At 39.0% G+C, this 26,406-nt stretch overlaps 1 protein-coding gene and 1 long non-coding RNA gene across 6 annotated transcripts in view; both read right to left on the reverse strand.

Annotated features, from left to right (window-relative positions):
• Positions 1–26,406, reverse strand: part of Snoo (Sno oncogene) — a 132,049-nt gene that overhangs the window by 64,725 nt on the left and 40,918 nt on the right. The window lies entirely within an intron of this gene.
• Positions 1,183–4,146, reverse strand: LOC110831896 (uncharacterized). Its single transcript, XR_002543746.2, has 2 exons — positions 3,191–4,146; positions 1,183–1,417 (listed from the first exon to the last, which is right to left on the reverse strand). It is a non-coding gene; the product is annotated as an uncharacterized LOC110831896 (long non-coding RNA).

Below are 26,406 nucleotides of genomic sequence, written 5' to 3' on the forward strand. Positions count from 1 at the left end.
GTGAAAAGTGCTTTCTCACAAAATGAAATGTTTAAAAACAGGTACTAAGCAGAAACGTTCTTATCTTAAAAAAAAGGAAAAATAACAGTACAGCTAACACGGCATAAGAAACCTCGTGACTTTTACAGTACCTTCACGAAAATGAATAAATTAACGAAAATGTGATGGGTAGAAAATATTAACACGTTCGAAAAACAACATAAATTCATATAAAGTTTCGATCGGACAACCTGAAGGCAAGAGATCACGTGGAAAATCGAGGCAGAGATGGGAATCTGATGACAAGAAAGATACGTGGATGGACTCACGTGGTTCTAGACAGCGACAATCTGCGGGCTGTTGTGAACAAGGTTATGAACCATCAACAAATCTCCGTGGTTCTTTATCTTTGATGTTACTTTAAAACAGATATCACGACTGTCTTAAAATTCAATACTTCAATACATACGCAGTTTAAAATGTTAAATAAACACAGAATAGATTAATGTGCAGTTTCGCCTAAACTAATTAGTAAATCCTGTCACGCTTTGACCTCGGAATGAGGATTTGGTGTCAGAAATAGAAATATCCTTGGGAAGTAACAGAACAGTGCATCTGCAGCCAAATATTTAAGAGTCTATGTGGGAATGCGTCTTCTCCAGGATTCAAAAGTTTGGCAAGCGAGTCACATAGTTTGCCGAATTGCTAATGGGGGGGGGGCCGCATTCTTTGCGCTACATGGGGGGGGGGGCCAACAAAGGTAAAACGTTTCTTCACGTAAATTACTTCCTAAAAACGCGAAAGTTTAATCAACTACATCGGTTATTCATCTGTTATAAAATTTAACAGAACGAAATTTATATACCAGGACCAAAAGTTAATTTTAACTGCCATAAAATTCTCTGGGGCCGTCAATGTTGAGTTAGAAAGAAACGTTTCAGAGACTCGCTCTGTCTCCACCATCAGGGTAAACCCTCAGTATCCGAAACGTCGGTTTTTAACTCAGCACTACGTCCAGACTGGCTCCGTGGAGTAACCAACAGCTCTACCCAAGTGTGTACAAGGGGGGGGGGGGGGTTATTCCAAACATGTCGAAACGTGAACCTAACCTAACCTAACCTCCACAGACCAACCACTTTCTTACTTGAAGCGTTCAACAAGTCTGCAAGTCTATATACCCTTCATATAAACACAAGTCATGACTCATATTCCAATAAATTTATTTTATATGTTTATTATTTATGCAGGATATGTTAAAATACATTTTGTTCGCATGAAATTACGCTGCATGTGTGTAATTTATAGAGCCCTCGCGTGTTACCCAACACGCGAGTCACAGGTTCTCCATATCTGCGCCGGGATAACGTGGACAATACAATTAGTAGCCTGCTCACAGGCGAGATGACAAATTTACGGGCCCACATCAACGTTGAGAAACCTAACAAACAAACAAACAAACAAACAGACAAAAAATTCTTGGTCAGTTAAAATACTAATTCATGAAACAGAACGTCACAACAGGAAAATGCCTGACACGAACAAACATCAACGCCAGTTGAGAGAGCGCTGTAAAAGAAGTGAAACCTTAATACGTCATTCCACAGTGCATAACTTCAGCAGTTGACACAACGTAGTTAAATAAATCAAAGCAACACGTGGCGGGAATGACCTTGAACATCTTCAAAGTCCCCGATTACGCTCAGCCAATAGGGGAGTACGAAATAAGTCCCACGTTATCCCATTGGTCGCATTAGCGATGTACTAATATGGCTGCCGCCAGAAATGCTTGCGGAGAACTAAGGTTTCACGCGTCATAACAAGACATGACACAGCACTGAGATATGATACGTCTTCTCGAGGTGTTTTCTGCTATAAGTCTTCACGAGCCGAAATTCGAGAATTTCCCCGGGGCCCAAGCCGGAAATCTGTTACCCACTTAAGCCCGTGTTGCTTTTATTCCTGCCAGAATTAAGCCCGATCTATCATTAACACAAAATGCATGTTTGTTGAATGCATAAATGTCACTAATCCTTTAACAAATTATTTAATTACGCTCTTAAAACAGTGGGGTTTTTTTTGCATTTAAAGAACAGTACCAAGATGTCGGATGCCAAATATATGTAAGGTATTTTCTCGTACTGTTTGTGGGAGGGTGTAGCTATAACCCCCCCTCCCCCCCCCCCCGACAAAATTTAATCAGTGAAATTTGTTTCGAGAGCTCGTCAGCGTCACGAGCATAAGACTGACAATCTTGTTTTTGTTTTTGTTTTTTTGAAAAAGATAAACAACAACACACATTTAACGCTTTCGTATATTTTAATCTTTAGTTTTGTTGGTGCTGTACAGGATAAAATCGAACAGCAAGGACTTCAAGAATATAATTTGATTTTTTATTTGTTGTCATGTAGACCCACGTGAATTTCGCCACATTTTAAAGAATTTGTTTAATTTGATTAAATCTTGTCAGTCTAATCACAATAAAATTCCTATTAAATATTAAAATATTACTAAAATTAACATTTAAATATTTAAAATGATGTTGTCTATCGAAATGTTCGATTTACATTAGAACATCACTTTTTTACACGACATGTTTCAGTTCTATAAGAACCATCTTCAGGTGTATAAAATTATATAATATTTAAGTTTATATAATTTTATACACCTGAAGATGGTTCTTATAGAACTGAAACATGTGTAAAAAAGTGATGTTCTAATGTAAATCGAACATTTCGATAGAGAATATCATTTAATATATTTTAAATATTTAAATGTTAATTATGGTAATATTTTAATATTTTTATTAGGAATTTTATTGTGATTAGACTTGACAAGATTTAAACAAATATATATTTATCACAATATGACGCAACTTTATCATCTCATGAACCTTTAAAGAATTTGTTAATTATCATCGTCATTCATCGTCGACTCGACAGACTTAAGCAAATATCCATCTACTTCTTAACATTTTTGTACAGATCTCACTTCTCAGTTTGTACGTGGTTATTCTGATGCAAGAGATACGTCACTGCATCCATCTTCAACGCGATGACTAGAATACACATCGAAATATCCCATTAGACATTCGTCTTCATATCTGTCGCCTTCAGAACCTGAATTTTTTCACCAAACGAAACCAGCAATGACAGATATAAGTGACGCTTGCCTTCATGCATAAGACATTTGAAATTCTACCGTATCCTCTTACGAGCTTTGCTGAACTCCCGTCGAACAAAGGAATCGACTGTAGTACGTCGTACATCGGGTCGGTGTGTGAGGAAGTCACTGGGTCAAACCAATCGATAAGGCTGCAGCTCTTACACGATTGTGCATCGCCTAGGACAGTCGGCTAGGCGAGCTATACCAGCAGCAGCTTCGACTTCACACCACCGCCTCTGACTGGTGTATCTCGGCGCCGAACTGCAAGGATTACCTCATACCGTAACCATGGCAATAGTCAGCAAAGCTCTGAATATAGAGAAACACACCTATCTCCTGATTTATAATGATTTTCGCTACAGCGAAGAACCAATTAATTTATCACCGATCCTTTACGATTATTACACTTTCAGTAATGAAGTTTTTGATACACAAAATTGTTTATTCTTTGTTTACGTCAACTTCTGATGTTTATTTACATAAACTGCTAGGCAATGTAAACGTTTGATTTAAAAAGTCAGTTTGGTAAAAACTATGGCAGAAAAGTAAAATTGTTTTTATTTTTACAACTGCGTGGTATTTTAAAACATGTGGGGGGGGATAATGGGTCATTTTTAATTTCATTTTCATTTCACGAGAGGTTTTTCATTGAATGAAATGCGTTCGTAAATAAAAGGATAGGTTATAACAAATATTCCTACGCAAATATTAACTATGAATAATTTTCACTACATTCTTGTAAAACAAGCCTGTATGTATGTTGTGTAGTGTCTAAGACCCTCATCCTTGATAATCAAATTCGTGGTTCGAATCCCAGGACGACAAAGATCTACGATTTCAAAATAAAGGAACAGTCTATATTAATAAGAACCTTGTGCATTATCGTAGAAATAATTACGGAAAAAAAATAAACTTGCTTATGGGTGGGCCGTGTCTAATGTACATCTTCACCATGAAGACGGCAACTGAAATGTGTGCCGAAACGTTTCAAAAGTGTCAACATTCGATGCGACTAACCCCCCCCCCCAAAAAAAAAAAAAAGCCGACGTTACCCTGTTTATCAAAATGTAAGAGAAATGAACAGCAAAGCTCGGAACTTTTACGCAAATAATCTCTCAAACCGATATCATGCCATGATTATTACGGTCACTCAGCTACATAATTGTCTGTATGGCAACGAGCTGTTTAATATGATTATAAAGTGAATCGATATGATACGCATGGAAAAATAAAACAGGCCCTACCAATCAATGTTGTGTATCATGCGGTTAGAAAGTAGTACCCTCCCCCCATAACAAATAAACCCTACGAGATTTAGCGAAAGTTAAAATATTTAGAAAGTCAGTAATAAATCAAAATCATGCGGAAATTACATTAACCCTTTAAAGCCGAAGCTCGTCGAAATATTATTTAAGAATTCAGTCCGTACCGCGAAGAAAACACTACACCTCACCATTACGAAGATCGAATGGTTAACCCTTCGATAGCTGAAGAGAGAGAGAGAGAGAAAGAGGAAATTGGTGGGGGAGAAGTGAGAGACACTTCGATATCTGGGGGGAAGAAAGAGCATCTTATAGCTAGAAGGTCCCCAGGCAATGCCCGCTCGTCTTTCTGTTAAGGATAAAGTAAGAGTGAAGGCGTTAGTGCGATGATTGGCATAAAAGACGGAATTTTGAAATTTTGTATTAGAGAAAGCTGAGGCTATTAATTTGGAAGTTTAATACGTAATTTAGAAGTTCCTACTGAGGGGTGGGGGGGGGGTAAATTTTGACGGCGTTAAGGGGTGGTAAATTTTGATTAATTTAAATCGGGAGGGCTGCATGAGAAGCTTGCAGTGGCAACTTGGAACTTGGGAACCATCTCAGCATTTGCTTGAAGACAGAGGAAAACCAAGGAAAACCTGTGTCGAGATGGCCGGTCGCAGGACCTTCCGGGCGATAGCCGAAGCTCGTCTAAATATTATTTAAGAATTCAGCCCGTACCGCAAAGAAAACACCACATTTCACCATTACGAAGATCGACTGGTTAACGATGTTTAAGGAAATAATCGCTGTTTCACTGATAATTGATCAAAACACAGAAATACAAAATTAAGAGTTGCTGACTGTTGAATCAGGTGGTACGTATGGTTACCACTGCGCTTAAAAGATTAAAATCATATGGATCAAAAGATGCACAATGTTAATTCTTTTAGCTAGGCGTTTTTGATAGTTGCTAAGTGTAAACTAAGTCAGAGGTATCAGAGGCACAGACTCCTCATGAGTCAAAAGACAGTCTGTTGGAACACAAGATCATATTGTCCCAGAGACAGACAGAATGTGCTTATCCGACTGGATAGGGTGTGTGCCCTTCTGTTCCAGTCCTGTAGTTTAAACGCCTCTGCGATGTAATGGGCTGATCCCCCATTCAAGGCAAAGTACATACTAAATGAATAGGATCTGGGCAAATATTGACCGCTTCAAGAGGTTTCATGTTACCTTTACTGACTGAATAATTCACACGCATTCTTTATTTCCGTCATGACGGGTTTTGGAAAAAAACCTCCACGCCTGATTCTACCTACAATTCCACGCGGAGGTCACCCGCGATGTCTCACGGCAGAGACTACAAAGCTTCTCCCATGGAATCTTTATCATCTGTCTGTATCAGGGCAAAAGACAATGCCAAGTCTCGAACTGCGAAGCAGCGCCAAGACATAGCAAGTGACAGAATCTGAATATAACTTCACCAGCATGATTCCTGTCCCTCAGACAAACAAATGCGCAAAATGAAGTTTATTTTGATAGCAAGCAAGACGGCCAGGCTATTGGCAAACTGCAAACGACCGGTCCAACATCAGGCCCCACGCAGTCTCGCCGCCACAAACACCCTGGCAACCTCTCTCTAGTTACGTAACCTCTGCATTACAAGCCGTGGTCCCCCAAGTTCGGTAATACTCACGAAACAAACCCCTCCACACTTTGTTACGAACGGACAAACGAGAGAGGTCGAATACTGAGAGAAAGGAAGGCAAATCCACAGCACCGACCTTCATAAATTGTACAGTTCCAAAAGTACCATCAAGATTATCAAATCACAGACGACGATATGGGCGCAGGACACAGCACACATGGGGATACGAGAAATGAGTACAAAATTTGACAAGAAAACTCTATGAAAGAACCGCTTGGAATATGGGAGGATAATATTAAAATTAATATTACGAGAAAGTGACTCGAGGCAGGAACAAGTGATGGGAATTTATTCACTAGCTGGGCAACTGCAAGATTCAAGAAGGACTCTGATCTCATCCGCTCACCACCAAATACTTCCTTTGTAATTACACTTTCTAAGAAAACAAATTTCTTCAACACACGGCGCGAACCACATCCGATATTCCACCTCGGAAAATTTACATTTAAACAAAAACTATGCCACTGATGATATAATTTAGTGCTATAATCCTATTAATTTAATACAAGATTCACGAAAAGAATATAACATAATTTTAACACATATACTCACATCGAAGATTCTTTGAGAGAATGATTAATAAAATTAGCACGTGGATGTGCTAATTATATGTTCCTACCCGAACGGGCAATTTCTCCCCCGCATAACAAAACAAACTTGAGAGTTTGGGGGGGGGGGGGTTTACAGCGTTAAAAATTATGGCATTGGTGTTCTGGGATTTGGCGCCATGTACCTTCGCCAGTAGTTACCAAAGTTTCGGAAAAAAACATACCGTCTCCACACTCACTGTTGAAGAGTCTAAACGGCGACCAAAACCGAGGAGATCAAGATCATCGGACCAAAATTGCTCACCAACTGCCTCAAAAATACTGATTTCTTTTGTTACTTCAACTAATTACGCCATTAATAATTCCAGTTACACTTCATCATATTCGACATAATTCGACCGAATTCTTAAATATAATTTATACGAGCTTCGACTGTCGAAGGGTTAACCATTCGATCTTTGTAATGGTGAAGTGTGGTGTTTTCTTTGCGGTACGGACTGAATTCTTAAATAATATTTAGACGAGCTTCGACTGTCGAAGGGTTAACCATTCGATCTTTGTAATGGTGAAGTGTAGTGTTTTCTTCGCGGTACGGACTGGATTCTTAAATAATATTTAGACGAGCTTCGACTGTCGAAGGGTTAACCATTCGATCTTTGTAATGGTGAAGTGTGGTGTTTTCTTTGCGGTACGGACTGGATTCTTAAATATCGTTTAAAACAGCTTGACTCTTCACTGCGAAGGCCGAGACATTACTTGACTTTCCAAATCATAGCTTCCACATTCACTAACAACGCTTCAACCTTATTCCAGCCATGTCAGAAAGACGAGTGGGCATTACCTGGGAACCTTTCAACTATAGACGTTCTTTCATCCCCACAGAAATAAATCGTCTCTCGGTTTTCCTCCAACATTTTCTCTCTCTCTCTCTCTCTCTCTCTCTCTCTCTCAGGTTTCAGAGGGTCCCGTTTAAAAATATCTTGATATCTTTCACATTTAACGAAAGCCAGAGAAAAAGTACCGAGTAATTTTACTTTGTGTAGTTCATATCTACTCTTGAACATACTTCGACTGTAATAAAACTTAAGGCGACTTATATACTTAAATTACACGGCATCGTACACGTACGTGACGTCAGCACGCAGGGGGGGGGGGGGAACACGAAATGAGTTTTGTGTCACACGCGAGGTTTTTCTCGACATTTAACCCCGTCCACGGTCACCCTTCTAGCCACGTCAATCGTCTAGACTCATCACCGAAAATCAAACAATACGACACAATAACAATCCTTATGTTATTGAGACTGGTTGCAACAACAAAGTAACATTCCACTGGTACTGGACCCCGGGCAGAGACCCCACGCTAAGCTACTCCTGCGTGCCTGGGGTTATTTCCTAGGACAGCTAGGCTCGAAGGCTATTTCTGGGATTCACTAGGTCGGGCCGGCAAATAGGCTATCATCCATTCACACTTACTTGGATGGATTTCGTTTCTACAGCCCGTTATGTCATATTCTGAGGAGGACTTGGCAGTGCGTAGTTAATGAAATGCAGACCGCTGTCGGTTTCACAAACTCCCGTCTAACGCGCATGTCACACTGAACCCGCTCAATCCATTTCACATTGTCAGCTAAGGACGTGACGCGCGGCTAACTAATACGACCTGTGTATCAGAAACTAGGACCACGTTAAGCCACCTCGTCACAGAAATTAACTCAAGATGAATGTTTTCGGGGCTGCAATATCCTTGTAGCCTGTAGCTTCGAGTTAAAAAAATTAGCAGAGAACGATGAACTGTGATGGGTAGGAAAGGAGACAGTCTTTACATAACGTAGGGAATTATTCTTTCGTTTTGTTGGTAGGAGTGAGAATAAATACCTTAAGTCAAATTCGAGAGCGCTGGTCATCGGCTGATTCCCAAATACGAAGTAGAGACGGTTTGAAAATTGTATTATTTCACGAGTAAAGTTTTAAAGATAATTTACATACACCCTGTACTCATCATTACGCATCAGAGGGTTAGTGAAACATTCTTCTGATTACAGAGCGTCCTTGAGAAGAGGTGTCAAAATGTATATTCAGTTAAAGGAGATCGAAGTTCATTGAAAAATGATTCAGTTCACATGAAACTGAACGTCTGGGACCATCTCAGTCGCCGCCAAAAACGGGTGACGGAATTCCTGAATTTAGTATCCATAAAGTATCCTTAACGACCTTTATAAAACGTGTAGCTTGTTTGCTAAAAAGAAAAACATTAAAGCACGTGACGATAAATTATGAAGTTGGGTACTTCCAGTTTCTCCCCCCCCCCCCTTCTAACATACGAGCCTCTACATAAAATCCTTCAACCGCCTTTGAAATGTATTCTGACCGCCCATTTCCAAATTTTAAAACAAAATTTCGACAATAAACACAAGAAGATATATCTGAACTACAAAGACCTTTATGATTAATATTCAATTAATAGGCCTACAGCTAACAAACTCCACGATACAAGGTTTTCCTTGACAGCTGACTGATAGTTACCCATCTGGCCAACACCTATCATCGTGTTTACATAACTCAGTCCACAGGTTGATCCCATATTCAAGATCCACTTTAATATTATCCATAAGATAGTGTAATTGCGTCATATTGTGAATATTATATCAATTATTTATTTTAATCCGTCTGATCACAATATAATCGATCAATCGATTTACATTTCGATCAATCGATAAGGGACATGAATGATATTTTATTATCTTAATTATAAGAAATTTTAAATAAAATTATATTGTGATCAGACGGATTAAAATAAATAATTGATTTAATATTATAATAAAACATCAATTCCATTAAGGGCTGTAAATTTCTTGACTAACTGAGCTACTATCAGCTTGGCAAGAAGGACTATGTTATCTTTATTTACTTTCAGGGGCATTTGGAATACGCTGACGTCACAAACACCAAGGCTACTACCAAAGCAAGAATATTTTTGAATTAAGGAGCAAATGAAAATCGACCACAACTTTCGAATACAGAAATAAATGGAGTTACTATGGTGACGGAATTCAGACACACGCCCCCAACTGGAACAAAGAGCCCTAAGGGAGACAGCTGGAGAAACCATTGGCACATCTAAGGTTATAAAACGAATCTACAAATGACAGAACTCCTTGACAATTTCACTTCGGTTATAATGATGTGACGAGTTGAGGATATTTGTTCAGCACAAACACAAAGGTTGCCCCTTCTACTGTTAATATCAAACACGTCCAACGTCTGACATAATAGCGCTCCACTCTGTTCGTCGGTACTATCCTTCTGAGACTCTTTTATTATGCGCGTGCCTGTACAATTTTTAAAACCCGTCGCTGATGAGAGATTTCCCAGTTAAATTTTATTTGGGTCATCGGCTGTACCATTCATTTTCAGTTATACGTGTCCAATGAGACAAACCCTCGTTCAACGCGCGGGGATATCTTCCTCGAAAGAGTACGCGTTGGACGAACTTGAAATTGCCTTGCTTTGATGGGGATACGTGAAAGGTCAAAGTATCTATTAATTCCATAAAACAATACGAGTTAACACGGTAACAGCGTTAGACGGATTACATGCAGGTCTTGGGGGCCGCACAGAAGCTGAAGGAAATCGCTGTACGACGGTTGGGCCGAATATTTGAACTCTTACGTGCACTGGATATAACAAGAGCCAAGCCGTCTTTGGGTGTTTAATCAGCCGTGGTATTTTTCGTGTTTCGCAGGCCGCGTATAATCGAATTCCCGATGGACAAATGAGCGTTGGAGGAGGATTCATTTTCTTTTCTTGTTTCCCGTTAAAGGAAACCTTACGTTCAATTGGGAGGTGAAGTGAAGAGCAGGGGGGGGAAATGGATCCTGTCGCATCCAGAAGCCATGAAAAACCTCGAGCACTTGAGGCTTGTGGTAAATGTGTGATCGAAAAGCAGGACCACCGAAGACAACGGAGGGCCAATATTTAAGAGAAACACAGTTTTCCACTGAAAGCCTACATCAGACCGCAGCGCTCCTATCGTGGGCCCCAGAATAAAACAATTCAAATGTAATAAAAGACGTCGAATGGTCTCATTTACCAATTGTAAAACAACACAGTGTATTTTTCACACGTTACCATTAGAATTTATATCATGAGTTTACACCGGCAGCTTAGTTACAGCCAGCGGAACAACATTTCGTAGACTCCCGCTGTCATTGTGTTTGGTTTTCAAAATTTCTCTAGGTAAAATTAAACAATTGTTAAAGACATTGAAGCATATATATATATATATATATATATATATATATATATATATATATTTATTTTAAGGCCCTACCAAGTTTCACAAAAATCTCTCAAACTTCATGAAAATCTCTCAAACTTAATCAAAATATCTATAAAAAAAATTCACGAAAATCTCTCCACATTCACGTAAATCTCTCGAGGTTAAATAAAAAGTCTCTCAAAATTCACGAAAATCTCTCCAGCTTTTTAAAAATCTCTCAACATTCACGAACATCTTTCGAGCTTAATAAAAAATCTCTCAAAATTCACGAAAATCTCTCGAGGTTAATAAAAAATCTCTCGAAATTCACGAAAATCTCTCCAGCTTTTAAAAAATCTCTCAAAATTCATGAAAATCTCTCGAGTTTAATAAAAAAATCTCTCAACATTAACGAAAATCTCTCCATATTTTTAAAAATCTCTCAAGCTTTTTAAAAATACCTCAAAATTAATAAAATCTCTCGAGCTCAGTAAAAAATCTCCCAAAATTCACTAAAATCTCTCTAGCTTTTTAAAAATCTCTCAAAATTCACGAAAATCTCTCGAGCTTAATAAAAACTCTCTCAAAATTCACGAAAATCTCTCTCAGGCTTCATGCAGTTGTCTCAAACTTCGCATTCCTCCCTTCTTCTGCAAGCATCACAATGAGCCAGCCCGCTCATCTCTCGAGAAAGCAATTGCACCGATACACGCATGAAATATGAATATAGAGCACCAACACCGAACGGAACTGACACGTCACTGATCAACGTGAATCGACCTTCATTTATTCTATGGAACCGTAAACGCGACGAAGACCAACTTTTTGGGGCCCCAACTTCAAGGCGCGGCGGGTGTGACGAGGAGGAACTTAATCGAAAGGGGGGGGGGGAGCCTGGACGAGAGAGCATTCTGGGAACTGCACAAGAAGTCGACGGCTCTGCAGTGCAACTGGGAAGCCGACAGCCACACGCCACCACATAACCTTGACCACGGCACTGCAAGCAGGAGCAATGAACCGTAATGCACTTGCAAGTGATACCAGGCAGCCAGTGGACCGGTTTGCTTGTTCAAGACTGCCTCGGCTCTCATTTCGTCACCGATCACTGAAGACCATCCAGCAACCGCCAACACTCGATTCCCTTTCTCGTAACGCAAAACGTTTTAAGATTCGCATCGTCGCCATGTTTGCAACACGGAAAGAAACATCTCGCATTGAAATAAAACGAGTTCCTGTCACAAACTACAATATTACATAAATCGTCCTTCATCTTGATCTGGCTTCTCATCGTGAGAATAATTACAGTATTTTATCAAATCTTCTTTTTGTTCTGATTCTACCTTCGTTGTCCCCCCCCCCCCCCCCCACTTACCATCATCATCCGCCCTCTTCCTACGTCTGTCTCATTCTTCCTAGCTATTAATTCCACTGCTGAACATGTCCTTGTGCGGACAACCCGGAGAATTTTTCCGATGGGAGATCAGCCCATCACAGGTCAAAGAATCACAAACATCTATGCCCCTGGAGAGACCAAAATTCAAAAAACAAACGAAACGATACGTTACCTAACTCAGAACGGGGTTGGTTCGTAAATGATTTAACACCGACTGTTCTCTGCGTCAGACTAAATTCGGTAACGGTTATACTCGTTAACTGAAGAACTGTTAAGTGGCAGTGACCTATTTCACGATACTATCCTCCGCATTTATCTGCACACAAAGGTAAATTAAAATAAAACTGTCAAAATTGTTGTTGAACTGGCGAGATTCATGACAATAAGCGTACCTTTGCCCTACACAAGGGAACAAAAATGTCTGACGATGCTCCTACGTGCAAAAGAGAGAAGTGTGAGGTACGCCGATGTTCACAGGGGGGTATAAACCGTCTTAACTTCAGTTGGATTTACCGCTGACAGAACACAGCAAACACGCCACACCGAAAACAGTGACGACGAGCCATGATGCAAGAACGGAGTTAGGCCCTCCTCCAGAAGTTTGAAGTCACTAAGCTCGTCTACCAGACGCTACGTTAGACTTGAAAATGAACGTGCCGAGGGGAAACGAGAAATGTTTTCAAAATTTTGGTCAGCACAGCGTCGACGGTGACCACAAGAGAGACCCAGATGAATATAGGAAGATAATGAAGATTTGAACGGAACATAACTGATGACGACTGTGTTCTGGGATGTCGAGGTCTGGTAGAAGCTGGCCGACGTTTCTGAGGTCTTTGCTACTGTGACGAACCTTTTGGTTCCATGACACCAGAGATTCTGTTGATTTGGTAAGCGACTATAAGCGTTTTAAGCAAAGTCCTGCATTTTGTAATATCTGTATTTCGTGAAATACACAAAGTATCAGGAAATGTTATAAATATATTATGACTAATACGATCTACGCTGTATGTAATATTTATTTTTATTATTATTTATTTAGTGTTCTGTCTGAGGACAGGTCCATATGGACAGGATCCTTCCATCCTTTTCTCGGACTGGGACCTGTTCATATACGTTCTTGGCAGATGATCCAGAAGTGGTTTGCCATTGCCTTCTTCTGTGTGTGAATGGAGTAATTGTTGGGATGCCACGGAGGAAAACTCCGTGTTGCCTAGACCACGGCCTTGCACAACACGAGTTATAAATTCGAACCCGAGACCCCAGGATTACAAGGCCAGCGTTCTAACTGCTAGACCACCTCATCTTATTATTATTTAGTGTTCTGTCTGACGACAGGTCCATATGAACAGGATCCTTCCATCCTTTTCTCGGACTGGGACCTGTTCATATACGTTCTTGGCAGATGATCCAGAAGTGGTTTGCCATTGCCTTCTTCTGTGTGTGAATGGAGTAATTGTTGGGATGCCACGGAGGAAAACTCCGTGTTGCCTAGACCACGGCCTTGCCCAACACAAGTTATAAATTCGAGCACAGTTTTCTGAAATTATATAATGTTCCGTTTGTTCATCGTGTAAAACAAAACGCGTACAGATTCATCTGAACCCTTCTTGCGCCAAACGTACAGCCAGTCTGAGGCTCAGATGGCGCTCAGCCACTGATTATTTTCCCACAGGAATAAGCATAATCCATCGTACGTCTTCACGAACTGCTGATCGAGTTCAGATGTTGTCACGTGAACTGGTGATCCGAGATATGGCAAATTTCAAGACTACTCTTCTCCACGTGCAGTTCGAGAAAAGGACGGAAGTAACATCCACACATACGCCACTGCGGATGAAATAAGAACTATTCACAGATTTATCAATTTTATAAAAGCCTATAACAACACAGGAATGGAAAAACAGTCATCCATATTGGACTACATTTCGGGCTAATCAATGATCAAAGAAATTAATCTGTTCTTATCACGAACCACGGACTGCGAGGATCAAAAGTACATCCGGAAACAAACAAAAATAATTAATTACTAGGTCAATGTTTCTTTAAAGACATTCTTTCTCCAACGTCGGGGGCAGAACCCTTCTTCAGAAGCAGTCACTTAATTCAACATTCCCGCCTTTTATGGAACCCGAAGGTCCATAAACATGACCACCACTGGTCCCTATACTCAGCCACACAAGTACAGTCCACACCTCCCACCAAACGTCTAACATGCTTCCATCGCAGTTCGTTTCTTCCAAGTAGTCTTTTTCCTTCAGACTTTGTGGACAAAATATTGCGTAATTCTAACCCACCCACATGTGTCGCGTTCCCTACCATTGTCAGTCTCCTCGCTCTAATAGTAATCAGCGAAAGTTAAAAACTAGGACGAGTCTTATTACGTAATTTTCCTCAGTCTGCAATCACATCCACCCTATTATTAGGTGCTAACAATGTGTTCAACATCACGTTTTCGTTTGTGCACAAATGTTGAAACACGAGCGAACAGACACACGGCCTTCGATTACATTCGTCAAGCATACGATATTCGCATCAGAAGAAATAAAAATACATATACAGGGTTAGTCTAAATGATGTTCAAGATTTTAAACAGACGTTACTCACGTTTAATGAAATTCAGATTCACAAAATTGGTATCGATGGAAAGAGAAACTCTCCAAGTTTATGTTGGTATACTTCGCGGCCGCGTAGTTAACACTGTTCGCCGCCAGGGGCGATATGAGAGAAAATGTCTGCCATCGAAGACAGGGGAGCTTTCTGTGTCCTGGTTTTCCACGTTCACCGGTCTGTTATTAGTGTTCAACGGCATTTCCGAACCAATTCTGCGACAGATCCACCCAGTGGGAACACAATTCGTAAGTGATATTCCGAATTTAATAAATGGGGCTGCATTAAACGCGAGTAACGTGTGTTTAAAATCTTGAACATCATTTAGACTAACCCTGTATATACCTGACATATTCGGTTTGCAAACCTTATCGAAATACATGAAAAATAAATAATACGTTCCACTTACAATTAATGAACTCTGTTCCTAACAGAGTAGTGTGTTAATGAGCGTTATAAATTTTCGTAACAATTTCTGCTAGACGGTCAAGACAAGAGGACAATGATTTGCGTTTAGCAATAAATCAACATCACGGTAACAGCTGAACCGTACAGTCCGAGATAATGACAATGTTGCTGAATAAACCAAAAATGAATACAGAAATAATGTCTCAGAGGAATGCAAATTTGCAAAGAAATCGTCTACAAAACGTGTACTCCAATGGAGTGCAGCTTTCTGTTTTAGTTAGTTGCCACGTGATAGTAAAATAAGTCACGTGTTACATGAATCCAGTTCCTTACAGAATCTGTGTATTCTGGTCCAGACGCTTGTAAGTCTACTTCGTTTCAAAATATTTAAATAGGTACTCAAATCACTCTTCTCATGAGCGCTAAAAATGATTCCGAAGAATTTGACAGTACAGGTTTCGAAATCACATTTCAAACTTCAAGTTACAATGATGCTGTCAGCGTTTAACCGATCTAAAGGCAACGAGATCAACAAGGAGCATTTTTGCTGTGGGTTTCTCGTGTTTTACGACAGCCATATTGAAGCAACCCATCCGATATACAGCATAGACGGTTTAAGATATTTCCCGATCGATTGTCAGCGTGTTGTTGAAACAAGTGAGCACTGCAGGCCGCAAGCGTTCGCCAGAATTTGACTCCTGACCTTTGAGGATGACGGCAACTGACGTTAGGAGTTGTCTGAGGCCAATGACTCTTTCTTGCGTGAGCGAAGTGCCTCGCTGGGTTATGACGTCATCACTGGGGATTCCCCCCTCCCAGGTAGGAATGGTTCCCAAGGTAAGCAAGAAATGTCCTGGAGTCACGCTGAGATAAGTGATTATGTAACGGTCCGACCCTAACAGAATTTTTAGTATTTGAGGTTTTCACGGCGGAGTTAGGTAGACGACGATCCTCGAAATGGAATTTCGTGAAATCGCTGGACCAAGCTTTCTTAAACTTGTCAGCATCACAACTGATCTACTGCAATCGAGTACACACTTTAATATCCCACCTGAAGGAATTATGATCCCATCCGTACTAAGATATGTTTCCATCGAGGCTTCCTATTCACAATTTTGTATACATTTATTTTTATCTCAATCTCGATTCAACTGCACACATTACAAACCCCGTTATTACATAATTCTTCTTTCCTAATTCGCTGGACGGTTTATCAGCTAATTACACGGACAAATCACTAGCCACTTAGTTCGTTTCTTGCTTGATTAACTAATCATCCAGACAAGTGGATAGATTGACCTTCGCGTCAGAATCAAACGACGTTGTGGAAGATTAATCAGCATAACTTAGCCCGGCTCGTTCTCTGTTTTTGTGAACTTTTAGTCACAACCAAATATCATATTCATTTACGTCACAGTTTCTGGATAACCCCCCCCCCCTTCTCCTCGGCTCCAAACCAGTGCATGAAAAACACAGTTACAGCTGCACCAGTCCTCGTTCAGACGGTGGGAACACACATCTTTCTTCCATCCCTACGGTAGGCAGCAGTATTCACATACTCAATGGCACAATATCATTCCAGTCTGAAATGAAGGAGGTCTCGAAATCAATTACTGACACGTACGCCTAATATTCTACAGTTCTTTGTGAATGCCGTGAAACCTATCTTAAAATATCTATTTATGGTTGAAATTCGATACAATTCGATTGGATTAATATCGCTGTGTCTATACGTAAGAGCCCGCGCAGGTCACGTGATGTTACCTGCTCGCGCCAGTCCGTCAGTTGCCTTTCAACAGTCGAAGTGCAAGGATGTCTTTTTCTCAAGTGCGTCGAGTGTTCACTGTCGAACACTGTCTGGCGTCTCGTTATTAATTAACTTGCAAGAACGAGTTCAGGGACACGTTTCCCGATTCTCCTGTGCCAAACAAATCGACAATGCGTCTTCTGGTGAGAAGTTCCCGTGGCACAGAAACTCCTCGCAGGGTTACATCGAGCATGAGGACAAGAGTGAATGCTGAACGCTGTGGGCAATTCCAACACTTAACATAATATTGTTTTTTGTTTTCTGATTTCATTGTAATTTATTCTTTGACAAACAGAAAATGTCTCAGGAATAAATTACGTAACTTTCAGACGACACTTTCAATTACACTTAATCCACGACGGTTTCCTTCCAAAATTCCACACAATTAATTACCACGATCTTCCTCCAATGCAACCTTAAATACCCTGGACAGATTAAAACCTTCGTAAAAGTAAGTTACGTCAGCAACCAGACATGCGACAGCTGGGTGCCATGAACTGTCAAATCCAGGTTAAGAAACAATGAGCTAGGTCAGCGACCGCTGCTCCTCGCTGGCCAGTTCATGACACAAGCGCAGGACTGGGTATAAATACGCCGTTTGTGTCATCTTTTAACAAGTTCGCGATCATGAGGAGTCCCCGTATCTGATAAACAGCACGCAAACCTCTCAGGATATCCGCTGACCCGGCGAGATTCAAACCAACTATCACCTCCCGCCACACAAGATCAGAAATTTTACCAACTTGTTCTGTTTATCTGCTTTTATTAACACAAACCCTATAATGCTATTTAGTATACTGAAGCCCAGTGACGACCTTCCATGACCCCGCCTAGTTGTTCCGAATGACGTCATCACACATCGATTCCAGACGGCAGTTTGTAATAATATACTTAGTCGCCGGTCATTTAAGTGCATGTTATCTGTTACACTGGAAATGTTCCTCTCAGATACGACGACCTCTCATAACAGCTCTAAATAAATATCACGAGAAATGTACTTGGAAATAACACATTTGTCTTTAAAGTCCCGCGTTATCATCGGCTACGTTTCTCCACCCATTTAATCTCAGTGGACTTTCCCATCCTTACGTAGTAATCTTCTCACTTTTTTGTCACAAATCGGAATTTCAATAGCAAATCCTTTCACAAAGACTGTGCATTTTCGAGAGTCTTTTCAATTCCGCAGTTCCAATTCTTATCATGTTTCCTTTTTGCCCTGTGAGTTCCCCCCCACGGCCGTATTCTTCCAGCGGTTTAACCAATATTCTGTACAATTTCAATTAACTTTTTATTCTTGAAGGAAAAAAATTACAATAATGGCTGAGAATGATTCGTCTCATACGTGCAAGTATTTGCTCTTATTTTCAACGTGTATTTCACCAAATTCGTGTTAGTTTCCAAGTCCATCCTACAAAATTTCTTGTGTTTTATAAATCTCACTCCACATTTCAACAACTACCTTTTGTTTTCCAAATTTCACTCACAATATTATACCAACTGTATTTTGTTTTCCAAATTTCACTCACAATCTTATACCAACTGTCTTTTGTTTTCCAAATTTCACTCACAATATTATACCAACTGTATTTTGTTTTCCAAATTTCACTCACAATCTTATACCAACTGTATTTTGTTTTCCAAATTTCACTCACAATATTATACCAACTGTATTTTGTTTTCCAAATTTCACTCACAATCTTATACCAACTGCCTTTTGTTTTCCAAATTTCACTCACAATATTATACCAACTACCTTTTGTTTTCCAAATTTCACTCACAATCTTATACCAACTGTCTTTTGTTTTCCAAATTTCACTCACAATATTATACCAACTGTATTTTGTTTTCCAAATTTCACTCACAATATTATACCAACTGTCTTTTGTTTTCCAAATTTCTCCCACAATCTTATACCAACTGTCTTTTGTTTTCCAAATTTCACTCACAATATTATACCAACTACCTTTTGTTTTCCAAATTTCACTCACAATATTATACCAACTGCCTTTTGTTTCCCAAATTTCACTCACAATATTATACCAACTACCCTTTGTTTTCCAAATTTCACTCACAATATTATACCAACTGTCTTTTGTTTTCCAAATTTCACTCACAATATTATACCAACTACCTTTTGTTTTCCAAATTTCACTCACAATATTATACCAACTACCTTTTGTTTTCCAAATTTCACTCACAATATTATACCAACTACCTTTTGTTTTCCAAATTTCACTCACAATATTATACCAACTGTCTTTTGTTTTCCAAATTTCTCCCGCAATCTTATACCAACTGTCTTTTGTTTTCCAAATTTCACTCACAATATTATACCAACTACCTTTTGTTTTCCAAATTTCACTCACAATATTATACCAACTGTCTTTTGTTTTCCAAATTTCTCCCGCAATCTTATACCAACTGCCTTTTGTTTTCCAAATTTCACTCACAATATTATACCAACTACCTTTTGTTTTCCAAATTTCACTCACAATATTATACCAACTACCTTTTGTTTTCCAAATTTCACTCACAATATTATACCAACTGTCTTTTGTTTTCCAAATTTCTCCCGCAATCTTATACCAACTGCCTTTTGTTTTCCAAATTTCACTCACAATATTATACCAACTACCTTTTGTTTTCCAAATTTCACTCACAATATTATACCAACTACCTTTTGTTTTCCAAATTTCACTCACAATATTATACCAACTACCTTTTGTTTTCCAAATTTCACTCACAATATTATACCAACTGTCTTTTGTTTTCCAAATTTCTCCCGCAATCTTATACCAACTGCCTTTTGTTTTCCAAATTTCACTCACAATATTATACCAACTACCTTTTGTTTTCCAAATTTCACTCACAATATTATACCAACTACCTTATGTTTTCCAAATTTCACTCACAATATTATACCAACTGTCTTTTGTTTTCCAAATTTCACTCACAATATTATACCAACTGTCTTTTGTTTTCCAAATTTCTCCCGCAATCTTATACCAACTGCCTTTTGTTTTCCAAATTTCACTCACAATATTATACCAACTACCTTTTGTTTTCCAAATTTCACTCACAATATTATACCAACTACCTTTTGTTTTCCAAATTTCACTCACAATATTATACCAACTACCTTTTGTTTTCCAAATTTCACTCACAATATTATACCAACTGTCTTTTGTTTTCCAAATTTCTCCCGCAATCTTATACCAACTGTCTTTTGTTTTCCAAATTTCACTCACAATATTATACCAACTACCTTTTGTTTTCCAAATTTCACTCACAATATTATACCAACTGTCTTTTGTTTTCCAAATTTCACTCACAATATTATACCAACTGTCTTTTGTTTTCCAAATTTCTCCCGCAATCTTATACCAACTGTCTTTTGTTTTCCAAATTTCACTCACAATATTATACCAACTACCTTTTGTTTTCCAAATTTCACTCACAATATTATACCAACTGTCTTTTGTTTTCCAAATTTCACTCACAATATTATACCAACTGTCTTTTGTTTTCCAAATTTCACTCACAATATTATACCAACTACCTTTTGTTTTCCAAATTTCACTCACAATATTATACCAACTACCTTTTGTTTTCCAAATTTCACTCACAATATTATACCAACTGTCTTTTGTTTTCCAAATTTCTCCCGCAATCTTATACCAACTGCCTTTTGTTTTCCAAATTTCACTCACAATATTATACCAACTACCTTTTGTTTTCCAAATTTCACTCACAATATTATACCAAGTACCTTTTGTTTTCCAAATTTCACTCACAATATTATACCAACTACCTTTTGTTTTCCAAATTTCACTCACAATATTATACCAACTGTCTTTTGTTTTCCAAATTTCTCCCGCAATCTTATACCAACTGTCTTTTGTTTTCCAAATTTCACTCACAATATTATACCAACTACCTTTTGTTTTCCAAATTTCACTCACAATATTATACCAACTGTCTTTTGTTTTCCAAATTTCTCCCGCAATCTTATACCAACTGCCTTTTGTTTTCCAAATTTCACTCACAATATTATACCAACTACCTTTTGTTTTCCAAATTTCACTCACAATATTATACCAACTGTCTTTTGTTTTCCAAATTTCTCCCGCAATCTTATACCAACTGCCTTTTGTTTTCCAAATTTCACTCACAATATTATACCAACTACCTTTTGTTTTCCAAATTTCACTCACAATATTATACCAACTACCTTTTGTTTTCCAAATTTCACTCACAATAATATACCAACTGTCTTTTGTTTTCCAAATTTCACTCACAATATTATACCAACTGTCTTTTGTTTTCCAAATTTCTCCCGCAATCTTATACCAACTGCCTTTTGTTTTCCAAATTTCACTCACAATATTATACCAACTATCTTTTGTTTTCCAAATTTCACTCACAATATTATACCAACTACCTTTTGTTTTCCAAATTTCACTCACAATATTATACCAACTACCTTTTGTTTTCCAAATTTCACTCACAATATTATACCAACTGTCTTTTGTTTTCCAAATTTCTCCCGCAATCTTATACCAACTGTCTTTTGTTTTCCAAATTTCACTCACAATATTATACCAACTACCTTTTGTTTTCCAAATTTCACTCACAATATTATACCAACTGTCTTTTGTTTTCCAAATTTCACTCACAATATTATACCAACTGTATTTTGTTTTCCAAATTTCTCCCGCAATCTTATACCAACTGTCTTTTGTTTTCCAAATTTCACTCACAATATTATACCAACTACCTTTTGTTTTCCAAATTTCACTCACAATATTATACCAACTACCTTTTGTTTTCCAAATTTCACTCACAATATTATACCAACTGTCTTTTGTTTTCCAAATTTCTCCCGCAATCTTATACCAACTGCCTTTTGTTTTCCAAATTTCACTCACAATATTATACCAACTACCTTTTGTTTTCCAAATTTCACTCACAATATTATACCAACTACCTTTTGTTTTCCAAATTTCACTCACAATATTATACCAACTACCTTTTGTTTTCCAAATTTCACTCACAATATTATACCAACTGTCTTTTGTTTTCCAAATTTCTCCCGCAATCTTATACCAACTGTCTTTTGTTTTCCAAATTTCACTCACAATATTATACCAACTACCTTTTGTTTTCCAAATTTCACTCACAATATTATACCAACTGTCTTTTGTTTTCCAAATTTCTCCCGCAATCTTATACCAACTGCCTTTTGTTTTCCAAATTTCACTCACAATATTATACCAACTACCTTTTGTTTTCCAAATTTCACTCACAATATTATACCAACTGCCTTTTGTTTTCCAAATTTCTCCCACAATATTAAGCCAACTGCCATCTATATTCCAAACGTCTCTCAAATTCCCGCCATTTTACTTTCCACGTCCATAATTCTTTCATTTCGTCACTCGTTTGATGTAGAACGGGTTGCTTCTGCCGGAATGTGTACTTCCTCATGGAACATAAACATAAGCTGTTCCACGTTCTGTGATGAAGGAAAACATCTTCACGAACGGCGCAATAACCTACAGTAGGCTAGTACACCGATAAGAAAGTCCGAAGTTCAAACATCAGAGCGGAAGTGGGAACCATTTCGACACAAGTCTCCGATCCGAGACACAGGAACCTTCCCAGACTAGTCTACAGCAGATATGAAATCACGATTAGACGAACAACTGGCGCCTGTAGCGATGAGATGATCGACATTCTACAAAAAAAAAATTTAGTATCATTCTTCGCTCTACGCCTGCGTCTTCAACGTGTCTTCCGCCCCGCCGTGTTCAATATCAAAACTCTGCGAGCACTTCTCAGTACCCACCGTTCACGAATATCAGGGTCAATACTGAAACCACGAACCCTCCACCTTGGAGAAATCGGGGAACATTCACCCTCTGTACACACCCTCACCCCTGGCAACCCTTACTTTTCGTTCACTTAAATTCAATTTCGGTCACAGGGGGATGGGTGTAAGAAATGTATGTTGGAGGGTCGTAGGGTGGAAAACAGACCTATGTGAAAGTGACGTCATGAACGGAACAAATCCCCGCACTGCATATAGTCCATCGACCCCCCCCCCCCCAACACACACACACCACCGCTGACTGCATTGCGGAGCTAAGGCTGAATAATTCGTAAGGTCACTTTTCAGACAAACTGCAGGTAAATAAAGACGAATTTTATTGAAATCTGAACAGTTGCGTCTACACGTCGATTAAATCTGAAGACGCATATTTGCTTTTCTACCTGTAGCTAACTGAGAAATGAAGATTGACGTGTTTTGGGAACAAAGTAGTGATGATAATATCTGGACCCCAAGAGACGAGCATCATAACCCGAACGTACTCTCAACCAAATACAGGAGAGAGAAGATGACATTTCGAGCCCATGGGACGTTAATACCCAGCCAACATGGTCCATCAGAAGCTTTAGCAGGCTGCATTCTGAGACAAGTCGCAGATAAACATTTGCGATAACCAAACACAACGGATAAGACTTTATAAACATTCTTCTTATGAAAATTCTACTCTATATGCAAATGCGCTCTTGAAATATATTCTTCGCGTTCATAAAGTATAACAATGTACTTTCCTGCTTTAAAATTCATGTCTATCCACATTTCAGTTCGATACCTCAGTCTTTAAATTTAAATTTATATACAGGGGGTCCCATATTAAAAGAAACTTTCGTCTGCATGAAATTTTAACAATGTTTACTCAAATGAAAATTTCTGAAGGAAAAAAAAATGCTATCCATGACCGACAGACGTACAATTTTCAAATTCAATGCATAAAACGCTGTTCTATAATACATTCTACCCTATTAATGCGATCAAATCGAGAAGGGCGAGACATGTAGCACACAAGAGTGCTCTATACACAACTTAACATTCCACTGTTCCGAAAAACAAAGAACATTACTCAAGCCATGCATTAGGCTATTCATAAGCCTACTTATTAACGGAATACAGAGCAATATGATTTAGGTCAACGCCTATAATTTGTAATTACGACAGCAAAAACACGATGAAGGTGGCTTCAGGCAGGTTAAAACAGGGCTGATGCGCCTAAATTATATTATCATCATGATTAATCTTCGTGGTTTTCCTCTGTTATTCTGGCTATACCTTATAATACGTCACTGGTTCCCTTAATTACCTCTCCTTCAGATGATAAAATATTTTCTCGTTTAATTCGAGGTACATGTAGAACACATTTGGAATCCTGGTGTACTCCAAAGTGTACACCGAGCTTTGTCTTGATCTTAGGGCTGCTCGCTGGGCCCAGAGGGCAAGTCACGTGTCGCGCGTGTAACAAGATATCGCATATCAGTGACCGCCAACCTCTGCAGTCAAGCTAATGGAATTGTTTACAGGTAAACAAAAATATTTTTATTATCTCAGGCTGTTTCATGTTGTTTCGGAAACGAGAACCTAATAACGATATCATTTTTTGATATAATAAATAAAACTCTGTTTGTGTCACATGGCCCTTCCTTTGTATTCGGGAGGCTTCAGCTTCGAAACTGAAGAAAATGGAATGAGGTTTGACGTCACACAGATTAGACACTTTTATCATAGTCCTCGGTGTTCGTTAAACACGTCTCAGAATCAAGTTCTGCTTCCATCATTACGTAAAATTATAGATCCTACTTCGCTGGGTCCACTTAATGAACTAGTCAGACGTAACCGTTCATAGATTGAGGATGTCTCAGAACCGAGTGCCCAAGAGATGTGGGCCCCTCACGTGAAAATTAATTTGAGCAAATAATCAGTTATACTTCAGAGCTTCATTCTGTCACAAATTTATAAGAATTAAATAAAACATAATACTTTATATGACTTCCTTCGGCTTTTATAACTAGTTTAACCCCTTTCAGACACTTAATACACGACTTTTCATTAACAAGTTTTTAATTTTTGAATCTTGCAACGAAGCCTTTTTCATTGAACATTTATTTTTTTTATTCTGATGGAGAAACCAGTTATCTCAACCTGTTCTTGCTAACTGCCCAAAGATATTCTACAGGCATACAGAATTTCCTGGCTATTCCAAACAAGTTGTTGTAATGTCAGATAAGAATTCTTCTCTTTTTAAGTGGATGCATGGCATGAAGAGATGTTCAGATGCAACTTTTTTCTTAAGATCTGGAACCATCCTGATCGCTAAAATTAGCATGTACGTCATTCAATCACATCTAGAAAAGAGACGTAAAAACTAGCCACATAATTTTGATTCGCGTTTTACAGCGAATGTCTAAAACACGTAAAACGGATATACGTACAGCATTAACATGTATTTTATGTGTGATATGTGTCATGGAGGACCGCCACGGTGGTCTAGCGGTTAGAACGCTGGCCTTGTAATCCTGGGGGTCTCGGGTACGATTCCCGGCGGTGCCCGAATTTATAACTTGTGTTGGGCAAGGCCGTGGTCTAGGCAACACGGAGTTTTCCTCCGTGGCATCCCAACAATTACTCCATTCACACACAGAAGAAGGCAATGGCAAACCACTTCTGGATCACCTGCCAACAACGTATATGAACAGGTCCCAGTCCGAGAAAATGATGGAAGGATCCTGTTCATATGGACCTGTCGTCAGACAGAACACTAAATAATAATATGATGAGGTGGTCTAGCGGTTAGAACGCTGGCCTTGTAATCCTGGGGTCTCGGGTTCGAATTTATAACTTGTGTTGGGCAAGGCCGTGGTCTAGGCAACACGGAGTTTTCCTCCATTCACACACAGAAGAAGGCAATGGCAAACCACTTCTGGATCATCTGCCAAGAACATATATGAACAGGTCCCAGTCCGAGAAAAGGATGGAAGGATCCTGTTCATATGGACCCGTCGTCAGACAGAACACTAAATCATAATAATAATAATGTGTCATGAGAGGCCTTAATTTGTAGCCCAAGGTGTCAAAATGGTGCGCGCGCAACATAGAGGGTCTGAGCGGTAGCTTCTACCGTGGCCGCGGATAGGATACTGAAATAAAAGTGTGGATATCGAAAGCCCGTAATTTTCAAATACGCAGTCCTGGACAGACTCAAATTTCTGTGCCCTCAACAGGGATTTGGGCGGACCAAACCAACTGACTTGATAACGGAACATTCAAGATGGCGCTACACGCAAACCAGATATGAGAGCGGGACCAGACACGATTAATAGATCAGCGTGATTGAACACTGATGTCGAAGACGGGGGGGGGTCGTTAATCCAAAGGATGAACACGATATATCGTATTTTTTTTAATGTGTTAA

The sequence above is a fragment of the Zootermopsis nevadensis genome, unplaced genomic scaffold (assembly GCF_977971745.1).
Source record: "Zootermopsis nevadensis isolate Lab colony 2312 unplaced genomic scaffold, Znev_1.0 Znev_ptg000050l, whole genome shotgun sequence".
NCBI lineage: Eukaryota > Metazoa > Arthropoda > Insecta > Blattodea > Termopsidae > Zootermopsis > Zootermopsis nevadensis.